Consider the following 18,710-nt stretch of genomic DNA (forward strand, 5'->3'; position numbering starts at 1 on the left):
AGGGGAGTGTGGAGCGGACAAGGGAGTCACGGAGAGAGTGGTCCCTCTGAAAAGCAGATAAGGGTGGGGAGGGAAAGATGTCTTTGGTGGTGGGGTCGGATTGCAGATGGCGGAAGTGTCGGAGGATGATGCGTTGGATCCGGAGGTTGGTGGGGTGGTACGTGAGGACGAGGGGGATTCTTTTTTGGTTCTTATTGCGTGGACGGGGTGTGAGGGATGAGTTGTGGGAGATGTGGGAGACACGGTTGAGGGCGTTCTTGACCACTGACGCGGGGAAGTTACGGTCCTTGAAAAACGAGGACAACTGAGATGTACGGGAGTGGAATGCCTCATCCTGGGAGCAGATGCGGCGGAGGCGAAGGAATTGGGAATAGGGGATAGTACATAAGATGTCCTTTGGCCCTTCAGGTGTGTAGTGCCAAAACTACACTAAAACTGGTCATATTCCAGCACTTGGCCCATTACCTTGAATGTTATGTCATTTCAAGTGTTCACCCAAGTATTTTTTAAAGGTTGTGAGGTCACCCACTTCAGCTATCCTCCCAGGCAGTACATTCCAGACCCTCACCACATCTGGGAGTGAAAACCTTCCCTCAAGTCCCCTTTAAACTCCTGCCTTTCACCTTAAAAATATGTCCCCTTGTTATTGACTATTCAACTAAGGGGATCGTCTGCTTTCTCTTCACCCTCTCCATACCCCTCATAATCTTATGCACCTCTATTAGGATCCCCTCAACTGTCTCTGCACCAAAGGAAACAACCTAGCTTTTCCAGCCTCTCTTCACAGCTGGGATGTTCCATCTCAGACAACATGCTGCTGAATTTTCTCTGCACCCCAAAATTAATAGAGTTATTGTTAATCAATCTGTACATATACACTCCAGGAATGTGAACCTATGAGCCTATATTTTCCAGCTCAGCAAATAGATTTTGCAGTGGTACTGTTGTAGAGAATCCCCCCATACAGCATTTGACAGAAAGATGTGATTCTGGAATTGGACAGAATTTGCTTGCTAATTATGAATGTATGAAGAATTATGCAGACAACAAATTTAGGATTGCCGATCAGGCTCACAGCATAGCATACCTCTGTGCACTGGAAGCTACCTGTATTAATACGCAGGGCCCTGTACCTTTTCAGACAAAAAGATCATGTATGCACATTTCACCTGTTGCAACTCCAGAAAATAAGTGAAAGCCATCCGCTGGTTCATTTCTCAGGCAATGCCCTGATAAATCAAAATTAAACTGTTTGATTTAAAATTTAAACAAAGCCCAGTGGTTAACTGTCAATTAGCAATAATGGTTGCATTCTCTTTGTCTCAACCAATCAGAGTCCACTTGCTAACTATTCAGCTCCCCACTCGTGCAGTATAAATGTTAATTTCTTTCTTATATTTCAAATTGACTTGATGAGTTCACAATATAAAATTTTGACAAAATGTGTCTTTTCTCAATATGTTTGTTTTTCTTTCTTTTGTGCAACGAACCTGTATTAAAGAACATTGGCAGACTCACGTGAATACGTCATCACAACTGGTCCCCAGGCAAGGGGCTCCAATTCATTATGATTCAAGATGAGGTGGGAGGAATTGCCTTCTCTTCATTATTCAATCCCACTCAGTTGGTTGCAATAAGGTTAACTTAAAACTTAACTTAAAAACAATGGACCCTTCCCATCTTTCCCAGTTCCAATATGTTAATGTTTTAAAATTAGCCAATTTAAACGTGATTAAAGAAATACTGAGTTTATTTGTTACTATACTATAAAAAAGGAAATGTAATACACATATGTACAGATTAGAAATGAGAAATGAGTAAAACGATAAAAAATTAAAAAGATATACAAATCAGTGTGTGGTTTTTCCGTGTGGACTAGACCATGTAATATTGTGACCATTAAATTGGGCAGTTCCAGTTTGTCCTGACTCTAGCAGTTCAGCTGTTGCTTTTTAGATTTTATATTCTGCAAATTGGCTGAAAGAAGTTGTTTGATTTCCTGTTTGATTGTGGCTTTTGGCTGGTGATTTGCTTCCAGCAATCAAAGAGATAGAGAGACTTTCCACCAATTTCCTTTTAAACTGTCTAAAAGGTTAGAACATGAGCTCAACGTAAATGACATCAGGGTAGGCTGACCTGTAGGAGTGGACCTAGAGTAGAAAGGTCTACAATTTGCAGAAGCAAAGAAACTTCATCTGAAGCTACATGAACAGAATGACGCCAGGGTAAAGGTCAGAATCAGTGCAGGAAGAAATGATCAGTTGAACTCAAGGAAGCTAACATCACGATTGAGGGTAAATGTGGAAGTATGGATATTTTGATCCAGAATTTAGAGCTTTGAACTATATTAATTCATTGGAAGATTCTTAGAAGTGAATATCTTTTAGGCTCCTAATCACAGTATCTTTTAAAATCTTTCATTTTCTTTCTGCTAGCTTTAGTTGATACTTTAATAAATAGATGCATGACAAAGCACTTCATGGAGTGTATATCCTGCTACACACGGGAATTTCAGGACAGGTCCTGATGTTCTGGACTACAATAATAACAACTTATCTCTATATAGCATTTTCAACACAATAAAATACTCCAAAGCACTTCACAGGGGCCATTACAGAGGACAATATGGCAGCTAGCCGCATTATAAGATATTGGACGAGATGAGCAAAAGTGTTGTTCATCTATATGTGCAAGTCATATCATTCACTGGAGTATCTGGAAGTCTAGGTTTTTGGAGCTTGAACAGCAATTGACCCCACCATTGCACATCCACAAGATTGAGAGCTTTGTGGATAGTGTTCTTCTAGATGTCACCACACAGCTTAAAATGTACAGGGAAAAAGGCAATTGGTGACTGCCAGACAGGTAAGCAGGTCATGTAGGAGTGCACTTAGTACATGTTGCTCTCTAACTGGTATTCAGTTCTGAGTATCGACATGAGTGATGATTCCTCAGGGGAAAGCAGCTAGAGTGAGGTTCATGGTACCACAAGTGACATAATGGTATGGGCAAACAGCAGGGAAATTGGGAAAGCAATAATGAAAGGACATTTTATCATCAGGGAAACACGGGTATTTCAGCAGCCACTTATGTGATTCTAGAATGGTAAGCAGCCTCTCTGGTGCCAGGGGTGTGGATGTTAGTGAGAATTCAGAAGGGACAGTCTCTACACTCAGAGGTCATATTGCATATTGGTACTAACAATATATGTAGAAAATGGGTACCACAAATATTTTAGAGAGGCAGGAAGAACACTATCAAGAAAGAGCTCAAGGGAAAAAAATCTGCAGATTATATCCAGGGCCACTCATTAGTGCATAAAGTAACAGGAGGATAGAACAGATTAGTCTGCGACCAAAGAGATAATTCAGGAGGGAGGCAGCTTTAGATTTCTGGGACAGTTCTTGGAGAGGTGGAACCTGTACAGGTCTGAAGGGTTATATTAGAGTCAGAACCAATGGCCAAGGAGGATGGCTTTCTGGTCCTGTTGGGAAGGTTTAAATTGACTTGGTAGGGAATCCTGATGTATCATTAGAAAAGAGAAACAAGGTGCTCAAAAAACAGCAGAAACAGATGGTAGCAGAATAAGACATAGTGATATTAGTAGAGTCAGAGTAAGAGGAAATGCAATAGGTCTAAATTAGATTTGAAGTGAATCTATTTGAATGCATGATGTGTGATAATTAAGGTTTAATGGGCTGTGGGCACAAAAATCCACACGGGAGTAGAATGCTGTGATCACAAAGACCTCAGAAAAGACAGCCAGATTAGATATTAAATATCCCTGCATACAAGTCATTCAGAAAAGATAGGAAGGAGGGAATGTTAGCATTGATTAAGTGCTGGAGCACTAGAGAGAGAATTTCCTATACAGTCAAGAATGAATAGAGTTATTATTACCACTGTTGTGTACACTGTAGGCCAATGATGTGAGAAAGATACAGAGGAGCAAATTTGCAAGGAATTTACAGAAAGATGCAAAGACTAAAGAGTAATGATAATGGGAGGCTTTAATTACCTTACCATACACTGAACTAATAAGAGAAGAGTTGCGGAAATGTCTTCAGGAGAATTTTCTTGAGTAGTATATTTCAAGCCTAACAAGTGTAGAGGAATGTTTCTATGGAACGAGATGGGTCAAGTGGATCAAGTATCAATAGGTGAATGTGTAGAGAGTGGGGATCATAGTATCCTGGGGTTTAGATTATCAACAGGAAAGGATAGGGAGATATCCAGAATAAATATAATTAATAGGCGGAGGGCCAATTTTAATTGGTGACAATGGATCTATCCCAAGTAAACTGGAATTACAGATTGGCAAGTAAAATTTACTGAAACAATGGTCTGCCTTTAAAAATGAGATTTGGGATATGGTGGAGCTACATTTCCATGAGGTGATAGGTAAGACAAGCAAACTTAGAGCTTCCCATGTAACAGAAGAGACAGAGAGTAAAACAAGTCAGAAAACGGGATTGTATGATAGGTGTCAGGTTGGTAATGCAAGCATTATAAAAACTGGGCCAAATATAAAAAGCTTGTAGAGGAAGTGAAAAAGGAACTAAAAAAGGCCAAAATAAGTGTTTGTGAAAAGATTAGCAGCTACCATGAAAGGGAAACCAAAAATCTTCTAAAGACACCCAAATCATTAAAAGAGAATAAGACGAGGATGGGGCTCCTAAAGACCCTCAAAAGGATCTATAGGTGGAGGCTGGAAGCATGGTTGAGGCACTAGAGTCATAGAATCATACAGCATAGGAACTGACCTTTCAGCCCAACTCGTCCATGCTGACCAGGTTTCCCAAACTAAACTAGTCACATTTGCCTGCATTTGGCCCACATCCCCCTAATTCTTTCCTATCCATATACCTGATCAAACATCTTTTAAATATTGTAATTGTACCCGCCTCTACTACCTGCTCTGGTGTCTCATTCCATACATGCACCACCATCTGCGTGAAAACGTTGCTCCTCAGGTGCCTTTTAAATCTTTCCCGTCTGACCTTAAACCTATGTGGTCTAGTTTTGGACTCCACTAACCTGCAGAAAAGACATTCTCTATGCTCTTTATGATTTTATAAACCTGTATAATGTTACCCTACAGCACCCTACGCTCCAGGGAAAAAAGTCCCAGCCTATTCTCATCTTTCTTTATAACTCCAACCTTCCAGTCTCAGTAACATCCTTGTAAATCTTTTTTGCACCCTTTTTAGTTTAATAACATCCTTCCTACAGCAGGGTGACCAGAATTGTAGACAGTACTCAAAATGTTGCACTCTGAGATCTCTGCATTCCTCAAATTCTGGCTTCTTGAACATCCTTGATTTTAATCATCCACCAGGCATTCAGCTGCCTGGACTCCACACTCGGGAATTTTTTCAGTAAACCCCCCCACCTCTCCCTCCTTCTTTAAAATCATCCTGATTAGGGAGAATGAGGAGTTGGAGCAAGTTATTATTGGTAGGAAGGTCATACTGAGGAAATTAACGGAGCTGAAAGTTGGTAAATCCCCGGAACCTGATATTCTACATCCCAGGGCATTGAAGGAAGCAGCTTCAGAGAAAGACAATATAGTGATGATCAATTTCCAACATTCTATGGATTCTGGAATGATTCCTATAGACTGGGAGCTAGCAAATATCTCCACACCGTTTAAGAAGGAGAAAAGGACAATATACAGGCATTTACAGACCTGTTAGCCTAACCTCAGTAATAAGGAAGATGCTAGAATTTATTATAAAGCATGTGATGATCGAAACTTAGATAAAAGTTATTTAATTTGGTACAGTCAGCATTGATTTGCGAATGGGATATTGTGCGTGGCAAACTTATTGGAGTTTTCAAGGATGTTACAAACGAAGTTGATAAAAGGGATATAAAGGTTGTAATATATTTGGATTTTCAAAAGGTTTTTGACAAGTCCCCCACAGAAGGTTCAAATCAGTCATAGACTCCCTACAGTGTAGAAACAGGCCACTCTGCCCATCGACCCTCTGAAGAGCATCCCACCCAGACCCAAGGCCCCCACTCTTGCTAGTCATCCATGCTTGTATGTTTTTTCCTTCTGTTAGCAAAAATAAGATAATAATGTTGTTCATGTTACCGTATAGCATAATCATATGGAATGTAAAATGGATATTTGTCAGATTAGATTAGCAGAGCAGTAAGCCTGGATATTAATTCAAGTCAATTTTTGAATCTGAAATAGTGCACACTAGGAGCACACGATAAAAGCTGCAGATCTTCGGCACAAAATTGGACCTGAACAAGCATTGGCATTTTGAAGCTGATTGGCTTATTGTCAGCAACAAAGTGAAAGTGTTGGACAAGGAAGTATCAGGACGGGCATCCTCTTCTTGGAGAACCACCAGAGGAGTTTGCAATGCCAGACCCTGGCAGCCTGATTTGAGGTTGCTATCCAGGTCAGCGTGGTCTCCATGGTCTGGATGAATGGTCAGCAATGTCACAAGAAACTGTGACCCTCTCTGCTTCCCCAGGATAAGGCCGACACTCCTATCTCTGTTATCTCTGTCTATCTCTATCTCTGCTGCTGCACCGACCTCCCACCATGAGTCACACACTACCACCTTCACTATTGCTTGCAATTCTCCCTCACTTGCTCTCGTAACATCACAACCTCCCACACCACTAACCCTGCATGGTCTCTGTGCAGCGTGCTCCCTTAGGATATCTCACTACCTTTCATCCATCTGCACCAGCACTAACAGTGGTGCCACACACTTTCACCCCACTCAATACCTCCCTATCTCCCCTTCCAGGAGAAGACATAGCCAAACAGCCAGAATGAGTGAACGGGTGCCCAACATCAGGTACCTCACCCCCTACATGGAGAGAATCATGTCCTTCTCAGAAGACTAGAACTACTCCTGCAGAAACATCCATATCCTGCCAATTGAGTAAATATTTCATTCCACTGCAACTCTCACTCAGACTCGCTGTCAGTGTCATTCATTGCACACCATTTCTAATCATTGGCTGTAACACCTTCTCTCTTGTATGTCTTGTAGGCACCAGTGGGATGACCACTGACATAATGGAGATATATCCATCTCTGCCAGAAGCCACCTCCTCAATTTCTAAGGAGGGCATTAGTGAGGCTTCACAGGAAGCATCAGCAAGGCTGCCTCCTGTACCCTCCACCAGATCAGAAACTGATACCTCGGTGGGAATGTCAGCTTTAGAAAGTTTGTGAGCAGAATCGGGTGAGTACTTCACTGCGACAGCACTGCAGCTGGCTCAGGAAAACATAGCCCAGGCCGCTGACACTCAAAGGACTGCCAAAGACCAGGCAGGAGAGGGCCCTGTGGTGTCTGCAATCAGGGACTACTTCCACATTCACAGGGAGGCACTGGAGCAGCAGCCAGGGATGTGGGTTGCATTGACATTCGTTGTTCCGAAGCTGCAGCAGGGCAATGTGTCATGCATCCTTCAGTCTGCTTCCATGGGCAGGTTGGCAGCTGCCATGGAGAGCCAGGTCCAGCACCATCAGGGTCTGCTGGAGAGGAGCACCATCCTGCTGACCATCAGTCCCCAGGACTGAAGGCATGGCAACAGTGAGATGGGGAACCTGATACTCTTTCCAGGTGCCCCTTCTTGACAAGGAGGCAGGGCAGTTCTAGGAGGCTGGAGGAAGAACCATACACAGGGCCCCCAGATATCCCTCACGGGTCACTCCAGAGGTGGCTGTGCCCTTCAACCTTACCCTGCCTGCCCCCTTCAACCATTAGAAGTTCAAGCTGAGGAGGAAAGACTTGTCCCTGGCATATAGACAACTCACCGTGTCTGGTCTGTTCAGACACAAATGTCCCTGAGGCCAACCAATTGAAAGCCGAGGGACACCACTGCTGAGGCAGTTCCTTCCTCCCAGCTGCAGAACCAGGTTCAGCACTTAGCTGTACAGGGAGTAAAAGGAAGAAAAAAACTTAATGAGTTCTTTGGGGGCACAGCTGCGATTTCAATGTAAATGAAGCTTTTTGTTATTGTAAAATTGCTCACTATTGCGTGACACCTGCATGCATGAGTTGTCTGTGTGTCCCTATGTAATAGTGACAGCATGACACATAAGTTCACGTCCACACATTATGTGCCATGAAGCAATGTGAGTGTTGGAAGCCTGCTACAGGATGTGGAAGCAGGGTAGGCAAGGTGTATATGGACTGATACCATCACCCCTCATGATGGAACACACCTACCTGTTCTCTTGGCTCTTTTGAAAAGGTGAATGAGGTGCTCATCAATATCTGGGTGAGGGTGGAATGGGGTCAATGCAGTAGGACCTCCAGGGACTGGGGAGTCTGCAGGTCTGTGCCCTGGACAGTGCATAGCTCTGAGTGTAATGTTTACCTTTAAAAGGCCTCACATCACTGAGGCCTACAGATTCCTCTCTCATCGGTCGAGACACTTACCCCACCTACTCTAGGGGCCTTTACAGCCATTTCCCTTCACATCACATCATTTCATTTTTCAGTGCAATGGGAGGTGACAAGGAGTGCTGTTCAGTCAGTGACATTTAGCCTCCACCTCAAAGTGTGAGTGATCTCCCTAACATCCAGATCCTCTTCCTGATCACTGTCTCTGCGAACCCCATAGATTACACACTGATCCAGGGCCCAAACAACCTGGGTACATGAGCCTACACCATCAAATTAACAAACTGCCCCTAGATCTGTGACTGCTCTAGTTGGCACGGCAAGGGAGAGTAAAGCAGGAATGCTGCAAGCATATGAGTAGGGGTTATGTGAAAAAGCATTAAGAGAATCAGTAGCGCTGAGATGGAGCCTGGCCCAGTCTGTGAGCTAGTTGCTTGACCAGGCACACAAAGTATCCTTACAGCAACTTTTCAATGCTGACCTCTGAAGAAGGGTCACTGGACCCAACACAGTAACTCTGATTTTCTCCACAGACACTGCCAGACCTTCTTAGTTTTTCCAACCATTTCTGTTTTTGTTTCTGATTTCCAGCATCCACAATTCTTTCAATTTTTTTTTGTTTGGCTTTTCAATGCTAGTTGCCAGTGCAGTCTGCAATGCAATGAGTGCACGATTCCTGAACTGTCTGACACGTGGATCAGAGAGGTGGCATGATGGTCTTGGAGAGTTGGCAGATGCCACCATCTGTGGACGAGAGGTGCATGTAGCTGGTGCCAAAGGATTGTGCCCTATGATGGTGTTTGATTTGTATGAACATAAGAACATAAGAAATAGAAGCAGGAGTAGGCCATCTGGTCCATTGAGCTTGCTCTGCCATTCGGCTGATCTTTTCATGGACTCAGCTCCACTTACCTGCCCATTCACCATAGCTCTCAATTCCTTCACTTTTCAAAAACCCGTCAATCTTTGTTTAAAAAATATTCAATGAGGTAACCTCAATTGCTTCATTGGGCAGAGAATTCCACAGATTCACAACCCTTTGGATGAAGAAGTTCCTCCTCAACTCGATCCTAAATCTGCTCCCCCTTATTTTGAGGCTATGCCCCGTTGTTCTAGTTTCACCCGCCAGTGGAAACAACCTCCCTGCTTCTATCTTATCAATTCGCTTCATAATTTTATATGTTTCTCTAAGATCCTCCCTCATTCTTCTAAATTCCAGTGAGTACAGTCCCAGTCTACTTAGTATCTCCTCATAAGGCCACCTTCTCAATTCCAGAATGAACCTAGCAAACCTCCTCTGTACACCCCTCCATTGCCAGTACATCCTTTCTCAAGTAAGGAGACCAAAACTGTACACAGTACTCTAGGTGTGGCCTCACCAGCCCCCTATACAGCTGCAGCATAACCTCCCTGTTTTTAAACTCATCCCTCTAACAATGGAGGGCAATATTCCATTTGCCTTCTTAATCACCTGCTGCACCTGCAAACCAACTTTTTGTGATTCATACACAAGGACACCCAGGTCCCTCTGCACATCAGCATGCTGCAATTTTTCACCATTTAAATGATACTCCATTTTGCTGTTAATTCTACCAAAACGGATGTCCTCACATTTACCAATATCGTACTCCATCTGTCAGACCTTTTCCCACTCACTTAACCTATCTATATCCTGCTGCAGAATTTCATTGTTCTCTGCACACTTTGGTCTACCACTCATTTTAGTGTCACCTGTGACACACTACACTTGGCCTCCAACTCTAAAGCATCTATGTAAATTGCAAACAATTGCAGTCCCAACACTGATCCCTAAAGTACACCACTAACTATTGCTTCCTAACCAGAAAAACATCCACTTATCCTCACTCTTTGCTTTCTGTGTAGTTAACTAATCTTCTATCCATGCTAATACATTACCCATAACACCGTGCACCTGTATCTTAATCAGCTGCCTTTTGTGTGGCACCTTGTCAAATGCCTTCCAGAAATCCAGATACACCACATCCACCGGTTCCCCATTGTCCACCAGACTCATAATGTTCTCAAAGAATTCCAGTAAATTAGTTAAACATGACCTGTCTTTCATGCACCCATGTTGTGTCTGCCCAGCGGGATAATTTCTATGCAGATGTATCGCTATTTCTCCCTTGATTACAGATTCAAGCATTTTCCTCACTACAGAAGTTAAATCAATGGGCCTATGGTTACCCATTTTTTTGTCAGCCTCCTTCCTTCATCATCTCATGCATGAAATGCACCATGAAAATCAACAAAAATTACGCTTAACTGATTTCTAGTAAGATTTTAACACACCACCCGGTTCCTTACCAACCAACTGGACTCTGATCATTCTTTGACACAATATCAACATATAGTGGTGGTCTCTGTAACAAAAACAGAAGTTGCTGGAAAAGCTCAACAGGTACGGCACCATCTGTGAAGAGAAATCAGAGTTAATGTTTCGGGTCTGGTGACCCTTCCTCAGAACTGATGGTCGCTAGGAAAATGTTGGATTATGTGCAGAAGTTAAGGAGTAAATGATACGTAGCAGTAGAGCCCAAAGAGAGAGATGAACAGTTGGATAGACAAAGGAGTAATTAACGCTCTGGCTGGGAGGGTGAATAGCTGTTAATGGGGACTGTTAGTGGCTAACAATAGGTAGTGTGTAATGGCAGACTATGTGATAACAAGGCCTGGTGTGTGGGGTTGGGGGCTAGGGCATGGAAGAGTTTAGGCCCTAAAATTATTGAACTTGATATTGAATCTGGAGGGCTGCATGATCCCCAAGCGGAAGATGAGGTGTTGTTCTTCTAGTTTGCGCTGAGCTTAGCTGGAACACTGCAACAAGCCTGAGACAGAGATGTTGGCCAGGGAACAGGGTGGTGTGTTAAAGTGGCAGGCAACTGGAAGCTCAGGGTCATTTTTGCAAGCAGAACGTAGATGCTCTACGAAGCATCACCCAGTCTACGCTTCATTTCCCCAATGTAGAGGAGACTACATTGTGAGCAGCGAATGCAATAGACTAGATTGTGGGAAGCGCAGGTGAAGTGCAGTTTCACCTGAAAGGTATGTTTGGGTCCATGGATACTGAGGAGTGAGGAGGTAACTGGGCAGGTGTTATACTTATGGTGGTTGCAGGGGAAGGTTGGTGTTGAAGGAAGAGTGGACCAGGATGTCCTGGAGGGAATGGTCCCTGTGGAAGGGCGGACAAGGCAGGGGAGGGGAATATATGTCTTGTGGTGGCGGATGATCTTCTGGATGTGGATGCAGATGGGATGGTAGGTAAGGACACGGGGAACCCTATCACTGTTGTGGGAGGGAAGAGAAGGGTGAGGGTAAAAGTGCTGGACAACGGTGCTGGAGAATCCTTGGTTGAGGAATAGGGTGGATATTTCAAAGGTTCCCTTGTCAAAGTTGGCCTCATCAGAACATTTGCAAAGGAGACGGAAGAACTGAGAGAATGGGATGAAGTCTTTACAGGAAGCAGGGTGCAAAGATGTGTAGTCCAATTAGCTGTGGGAGTTGATGGGTTTATAGTGGATATTAGTGAACAGTCTATCCCCAGAAATAGAAACACAGATGTCAAGGAAGGAATCAGAGATAGACCTGGTGAAAGTGAGGGCAGGGTGGAAGTTGGAAGTAGAATCAATGAACTTTTCCAATTCCAGACAAGGGAGGGAAGTAGCACCAATGATATCATTGACATATTGGAGAAAGACCTGTTGGAAGGGTCCGGAATAGGACTGGATGTACCTCCATGTACTTTGTATGTACCTCATGAAGAGACAGGCATAACTGGGGACCATGCAGGTACCCATGGCCACTCCTCTGAACTGAAGAAAATGAGAGGAATTAAAAGAGAAGTTGTTGAGGTTGAGGATGAGCTGGACTGAGCAGAGGAGGGTGGTGGTGGGTGGGGATGGTCAGGCCTTTGCTCAAAGAAGAAACTGAGAGCCCTGAGACCATCCTGGTGGGGGATGGACATGTAGTGGGATTGCACATCCATGGGAAAGAGGGAGTGGCCGGAGCCTGCAAACTGGAAATTCTGAAACTGATGTAAAGCATCAGAGGAATTGCAGATGCATGTGGGCAGGTGGTCTCTGTTCCTGGTATATTTTCCTGACTTTATTTTTTCTTGATGGCCATTGATTCTTCTCAACCAAATGGAACAAATTTCTGATGCCATCATAGTCAACACAGTGTGGAGCTGGAGGAACACAGCAGGCCAGGCAGCATCAGAGGAGCAGGATGGTGCCTGGCTTACTGGGTTCCTCCAGCTCTACACTGTGTTGACTCTGACTCCAGCAAATGCAGTTCTTGGTATCTTCTAATACCATCATAGCTGCTCTCAGTTGATTCTACCATGAGTCTAGGAAGCCCTATAAAATCTTCTAACCTTTGTCCCTTGATTCATTGTTCAACAACACACATTTCTTTGACCTGTGGTTCCATGACTGACTGTTCCGTGGCTGGTTGGTCTATGACTGACATCTCCTTGAACATTCACGGTATTACTGGGTGCCTTTTGGCCAGTTTGATCATTATTGTAACTAATTTTACTCTTTCCACCAGATTGTTTTTATTTTCACATGTACTCATGTACAGGAATACAGGAGTACAATGAAAAGTGAACAAAGTTGCCATTCTGTGGCGCAATCTTAAAAATACGCTATATAAAATCAGAATTTAGAAAAGGCAAGAGAAGAAATAAAAGAAACAGAGCCAAAGGCAAAAAAAAAAAATCCAGGTCTTAAAGTTCTCATCCAAAAGGAAAGGAAAGGTCCATATTTTATGTCTCATCACCCTTTCGATTTGAATAAGGTTAAGGTCAGGACAACAATTTATGTTTTCTGTGTTTGTTTGTTCATGGCTAAGATCTTGATTGCGAACCACATATACATTCTCTGCTATCTTACACCACTTGCGAGACAGAGTTGCTTTCAGCATACAATACTGTTAATCTTGAGATCTATACCTCCTAGACCTCCTTGTAGTTTGTAATTTCACACATGTATTGATTCGATATGCCCTGGTATCAAGTTTAAAATTAATGAGATGTCTATTGACTTAAATTGTTTTGTCAAAATGAATTGGTTGGATCACCAATTTACCCTGTAAATACATTGGATGTTTCTTCCATTCCAGGTTTCCCTATCTCATTAACATCTTTGTAGCTATTTGAGCTTGTTTTGCTCTGTAACTTCCCTACTTCTGCACATTTTCTGGAAGCGACCTATTGTCTTCGTAGCTTTTTTGTTAATAGCTGGGTACTGCTTGTGCCTTTGAGGTTTCCTTCTTCCAGAGCATTGACCCAGATGCTTAGTACTTCTGTCCAGCCTTCTTTCCGTATTGGCTTGTCACATGTATCCTTTGGGGTTTTTTTTACGTTAAAAATCGACTGCATTCTGTTGCTACTGTGATAAGGCTGGTATCTGAATTAGGATTTCAGCTGCTTTATTCATGTTGTTTTTAAGGGCTCTCATGTGGCACAATGGTGGTGTCCCTGCCCCTGGACTGGAAGTTCTGGATTCAAGCACGTGCTCCACAGGTATTTAATAACATCTCTGAACAGGTTGATTTGAAAAAACAAGTTAAAGGTTTTTAATCCTGCAGTATATCAAAGCACTTTATTCCCTTTACCTGACGAGCTTTTAAGCCTGCTGTGTAGCAATACCATTTTACTTTCCTTGTCTTAAAGGCTTCCAACTGTGCTGCATAACAATTCCACTTCCCTGTGCTGCTAACTGGAATGCGGTCTCATGATTTTTCAGCCAAAATAAAGGGTCCCCTGCCAACTGTGGCTAAAGGTAAGTTTACCCACCTTTGTAACCTAATAAATAATTCTTGTACTTTAATCTGACAAATAAAGCCTGCTGCCAATGGCCTTACAGATGAAGCCCATTGCTTTAGCAGCTCACTGTTGATACATAAACAGTGTCCGCAGCACATCTAGTAATGCCCGTTGTCTTTCAATTTTAGTTGAGACACCTAAATACAGCCTCTACAAATTAATCCTGGTTGCTACAGCATTAATAACTCTTTTTTTTACTGGAACTATGCCTTCAATTTTGGATCTCCTATTCTTATTGCAGCCACAACAGTTTCCTTACTTTCTCCATCTTTTAGGTTTTGTCTGCTCAGGCTTCTAAATTGTCTCTTTTTCACTTTAATTCTGGCTTCACAATGTTCACACTGCTGTGACCTTGGTTTGAATTATTTCCATAACCCTTGATTTCTTTTACTGTAGCAGGGCCCTGTGGTTTTCTCCTGCTATGGTGGCAATGCTCACTTTGAGCTGTAAGTGCATCTATTTTTTATTTCCAGTCTTTTCAGCCTGTAATTGCACCTTTCTGTTTTAAAGCTTTCCCTTTGCCTACCAGGGATTTCAACTTCATTCACAGGGCATCAAATATCCGTGCAGTCACTGATTCTGGACGTCTAATTGGAAACAAATCAGGATCCAAAGTAATCTGAAACTAACGGGTATATCAAGTGTGTCAGCTCCACATAGCTTCCAGTTCATACTTGCTTCTGCATTTCTCTATCCAGATCTGAGGTGTTTGTTTGCCGCTGCAATGTAAATTTTCTCGTGTGGAATTATGCTACAAGTTTGCCTGCTGCAAGTTGCTTTATTGTTCGGGTCTTTTCATTGCTAACCAAGTCTTCTTAAAGCACTGGAAATTTCTCTTGAGTTCACTGGCATTCTTTCCAAACAGGTAAATCAAATTCTACTCTACACCACTGCCTACTATGCCATATGGGCATGCTATACCTACCAGTGCCAACGTGTGGTTGGATAGATTGCTGCCATCATCTTGTCTAACAGGTTTACAGGGTCTACAGAGTCTAAAATGTAGACAAAAACCATCAGTTAAACAAAAAAGAAGAGGCTGATGTCTTAAACAAGATGTAGTTTTTTGCATGATAGTGATCAGATACAAGTATCCATTGCAAGTTAAACTAACAACATTGTTAGCGAGGCAATGAGGACAGTTCAATCGTAAAAACTGAAAGAACTGCAGATGCTGTAAATCAGAAACAAAAAACAGAAGTTGCTGGAAAAGCTCAGCAGGTCTGGCAGCATCCGTGAAGAAAAAAATCAGAGTTAACGTTTCGGGTCCGGTGACCCTTCCTCTGAGGATGCTGCCAGACCTGCTGAGCTTTTCCAGTTCAATAGTAGGTCTGTTTACCTTGAGACCCAGGGCAGTCTTGCCTGTCCCCACCCAAGTTGCTGTGACATCATCAAGTTGACTATGTTTCAGCTTTAACCCTTTCAGAACCATTGCCTTATATAACAGGGTTTTGGGAAGGGCTCTTGTAGTGCACTCTAGTGTCCTCACTTCTGAGCCAGGAGGCCTGTGTTCAACTCCCTTGTGCACCAGAGGTATCTATGAACATCTCTGAATAGGTTGATTTGAAAATGAATATAACTCACTCTTGCACCATATTCTGGAATCTTGACTCCCAGAAGCATTGTCTGTACACACACCATAACTATGGTGCTAAGTTCCAAGAGATTCTGCGATATTTTAAAGGTAACTGAGTTATTTGCAGTGACTATGACAGTGGAGGCCAGACTCTATTAATCAAGGGCTCACAAAACTGATTGTTGATCTGTATTCAATATGGAATGTGTAAACAAACAATAAGACTATATATCAAACATTGTCAATGATATAAAAATTACTTTACAGACTCTGTAGCAGCCTCTGAGGATTTGGCAGTGTTAGCATGGGCTTTTATTCAGAATATCCACATGATGAGCAGACTTTTACAAGTGAGATCAGCAACCCAACATTGAGGGGAAAAGCGAGTTGTTGCCCCTCATTTGCTAGCGGTGAAGTCTGCAATTTTATTGCAGGTGACATCTGAACTGGCTGTCTACAGGTCTGCTACTGACTAGGGATGGCAGCTAGACTCCTGGTACTGCCAGCTTAATCAGAGCATGGTATCTCTGATGCCTCACCAGCGCCAAGAGAAGAGGAGGTTACTGCTGAGGAATGCAGGAATGTTCTCTATAGCAGGTAAATAAGAAATAAAAATTAGACTCACATCAGAGGGGAAAACCCTCTAAGGAAATTGTTGACACAGTAGGAACTGGCTGTAGCCCCTTCTATTTTTTTAGAATGACCTACTTTTTCCCAGATGTGGCTGGGACGCTGACCCCATCCTGTCCTGAGGGTTAGGGCTTGGGGGCTGCCCTACATTCTACAAAATGGCACCCATAAAATGGCCTTTAATGATGTAAGTTGGCAGCCTGCTTCCCCGACTAGGCTAACATCAATGAAATATGCCGACTGCAGGATTATGTGAGTCCATATCTCCAAGATATGGGGCAGCACGGTGGCTCAGTAGTTAGTACTGCTGCCTCATAGCGTCAGGGACTCGGGTTCAATTCCACCCTTGGACAACTGTCTGTGTGGAGTTTGCACGTTCTCTCCATGTCTGTGTGGGTTTCCTCCGGGTGCTCCGGTTTCCTCCCACAGTATAAAGATGTGCAGGCTATTGGTCATGCTACATTGCCCATAGTGTTCAGGTATGTAGCTTAGGTGGGTTATAAGGGGATGGGTCTGGGTGGGATGCTCCAAGAGTCAGTGTGGACTTGTTGGGCCAAGGGGCCTGTTTCCACACTGTAGGGATTCTTAAAAAAAAGATTTTATTCGCACTCCCCTGCCCCCAGTGGCCTCACAGCCTACCGCCCAGATACAAATAAAGCATAGGCTCCTTACAATCAGTGAGTTTCTTAATGCTGTTTCTACCCTTGGCATATTTTTCATCTTCCTATTGTTGTTCAACTTACATCTTGAAAAAGTGGTTAGAACTTTTTTCTCTTTTCCAACAGCTGCAAATATATAAATGGTAGTTATTCAATAAGGAATGTAACACGTACCATATGGCCTGTCTTGGCTGCCAAGGATATGTTTTCTTCTCAAGTGGCAAGCTTAAAATTCCATTTCGGATCCGGTGACCCTTCCTCAGAACTCAGCAGTTCTGGCAGCATCCTCAGAGGAAAGGTCACCGGACCCAAAACGTTAACTCTATTTTCTCCTTCACAGATGCTGCCAGACCTGCTGAGCTTTTCCAGCAACTTTGTTTTTGTTCCTGATTTACAGCATCCGCAGTTCTTTTGGTTTTTAAAATTCCATTTTATTGACGTGCTGTGGCTTTCAGTCAATCCATTTGTCAACCACTTTGAAAACGTATCACTGACAACATCCCGGGGTTTCTCCTTTAATGCAGAATGAACATTGGTGTTCTGCAGCCCTCAACTTGAAGGGAGGCCTTTCTGTATCTGCCATGCTCTTTGAGCTGTGAGAATGTCTGTAAAATTCTAAAAAAATGCCTTCCAGAACTGTGTCAAAATTCCCATACCAATTGTTAACTAGATTTTTAGACGTTAGCTAGATTTTAGAGGCTGTCATTATTTGTTTTATTTTGTTCTGTTGACTTTGTGGTTATTTTCTGCTGTAGCAACAGAATGTACAATAACCATAATATTATATGATGTTATTTAGAATATAACTGCATTGAGCTGGTATCACTTAGATTCACCAGCATGAGAAAAATATGAGGACAAATTAATTGCTATGGCCTTGAGTAAAGGAGATTCAAAGACAGACCTGCTCCTTCAGGCCCCGTTGAAATAAAACTACATTGGCCTTCTTGGGACTATACTCATTGGAATTTAGAAGAATGAGGGAGGATCTTCTGTAACATAAAATTATGAAAGGAATGGATAATATAGAAGCAGAGAGTTGTTTCCACTGCTGGGTGAAACTAGAACAATGGGACATAGCCGCAAGATTTAGGACTGAGTTAAGGAGGAATTTCTTCACCCAAAGGGTTGTGAATCTGTGGAACTCCCTCCCCAGTGAAGCAGTTGAGGCTACCTCATGGGATGATTCTACGGCATAGATAGACATATTTTTGAACAGTAAATGAATTAAGGGTTATGTTGAGCGGGCGGGTAAGTGGAGCTGAGTCCATGATAAAATCAGCCATGATCTTATTGAATGGCAGAGCAAGCTTGAGAGGCCAAATGGTCCACTCCTGCTCCCATTTCTTATGTTCTTATGTTCTTTTGAGCATTCACATTGTTACAAGACCCATTTCTCTACCCAATCATTTTAAAATGTAGACACTCCTAAGCTATATTCCCGTGAATTCCTGTAATACTTTCCATGAGAGCAAGGCTGCCTGTTGAGAAAGCAAAGTTGTGATAGCAGCCTTTATGAACATGCAGCACTGCTGAAATATTGGCCTTAGCTAGGGGTGCCATGCTGACAGGATACCTGTTCCTACTTGTTAATCCAATAATCCCTG

General features: G+C 42.9%; 1 long non-coding RNA gene across 1 annotated transcript; it reads left to right on the plus strand.

Annotated features, from left to right (window-relative positions):
* Window positions 1–1,424: 1,424 nt before the first annotated feature.
* On the plus strand, window positions 1,425–14,180 carry LOC125483648. Its single transcript, XR_007262588.1, has 3 exons — window positions 1,425–1,582; window positions 13,862–13,935; window positions 14,086–14,180. It is a non-coding gene; the product is annotated as an uncharacterized LOC125483648 (long non-coding RNA).
* The last annotated feature ends 4,530 nt before the right edge of the window (window positions 14,181–18,710 follow it).

This window comes from Rhincodon typus, chromosome 8 (assembly GCF_021869965.1).
Source record: "Rhincodon typus isolate 14 chromosome 8, sRhiTyp1.1, whole genome shotgun sequence".
Classification (NCBI taxonomy): domain Eukaryota; kingdom Metazoa; phylum Chordata; class Chondrichthyes; order Orectolobiformes; family Rhincodontidae; genus Rhincodon; species Rhincodon typus.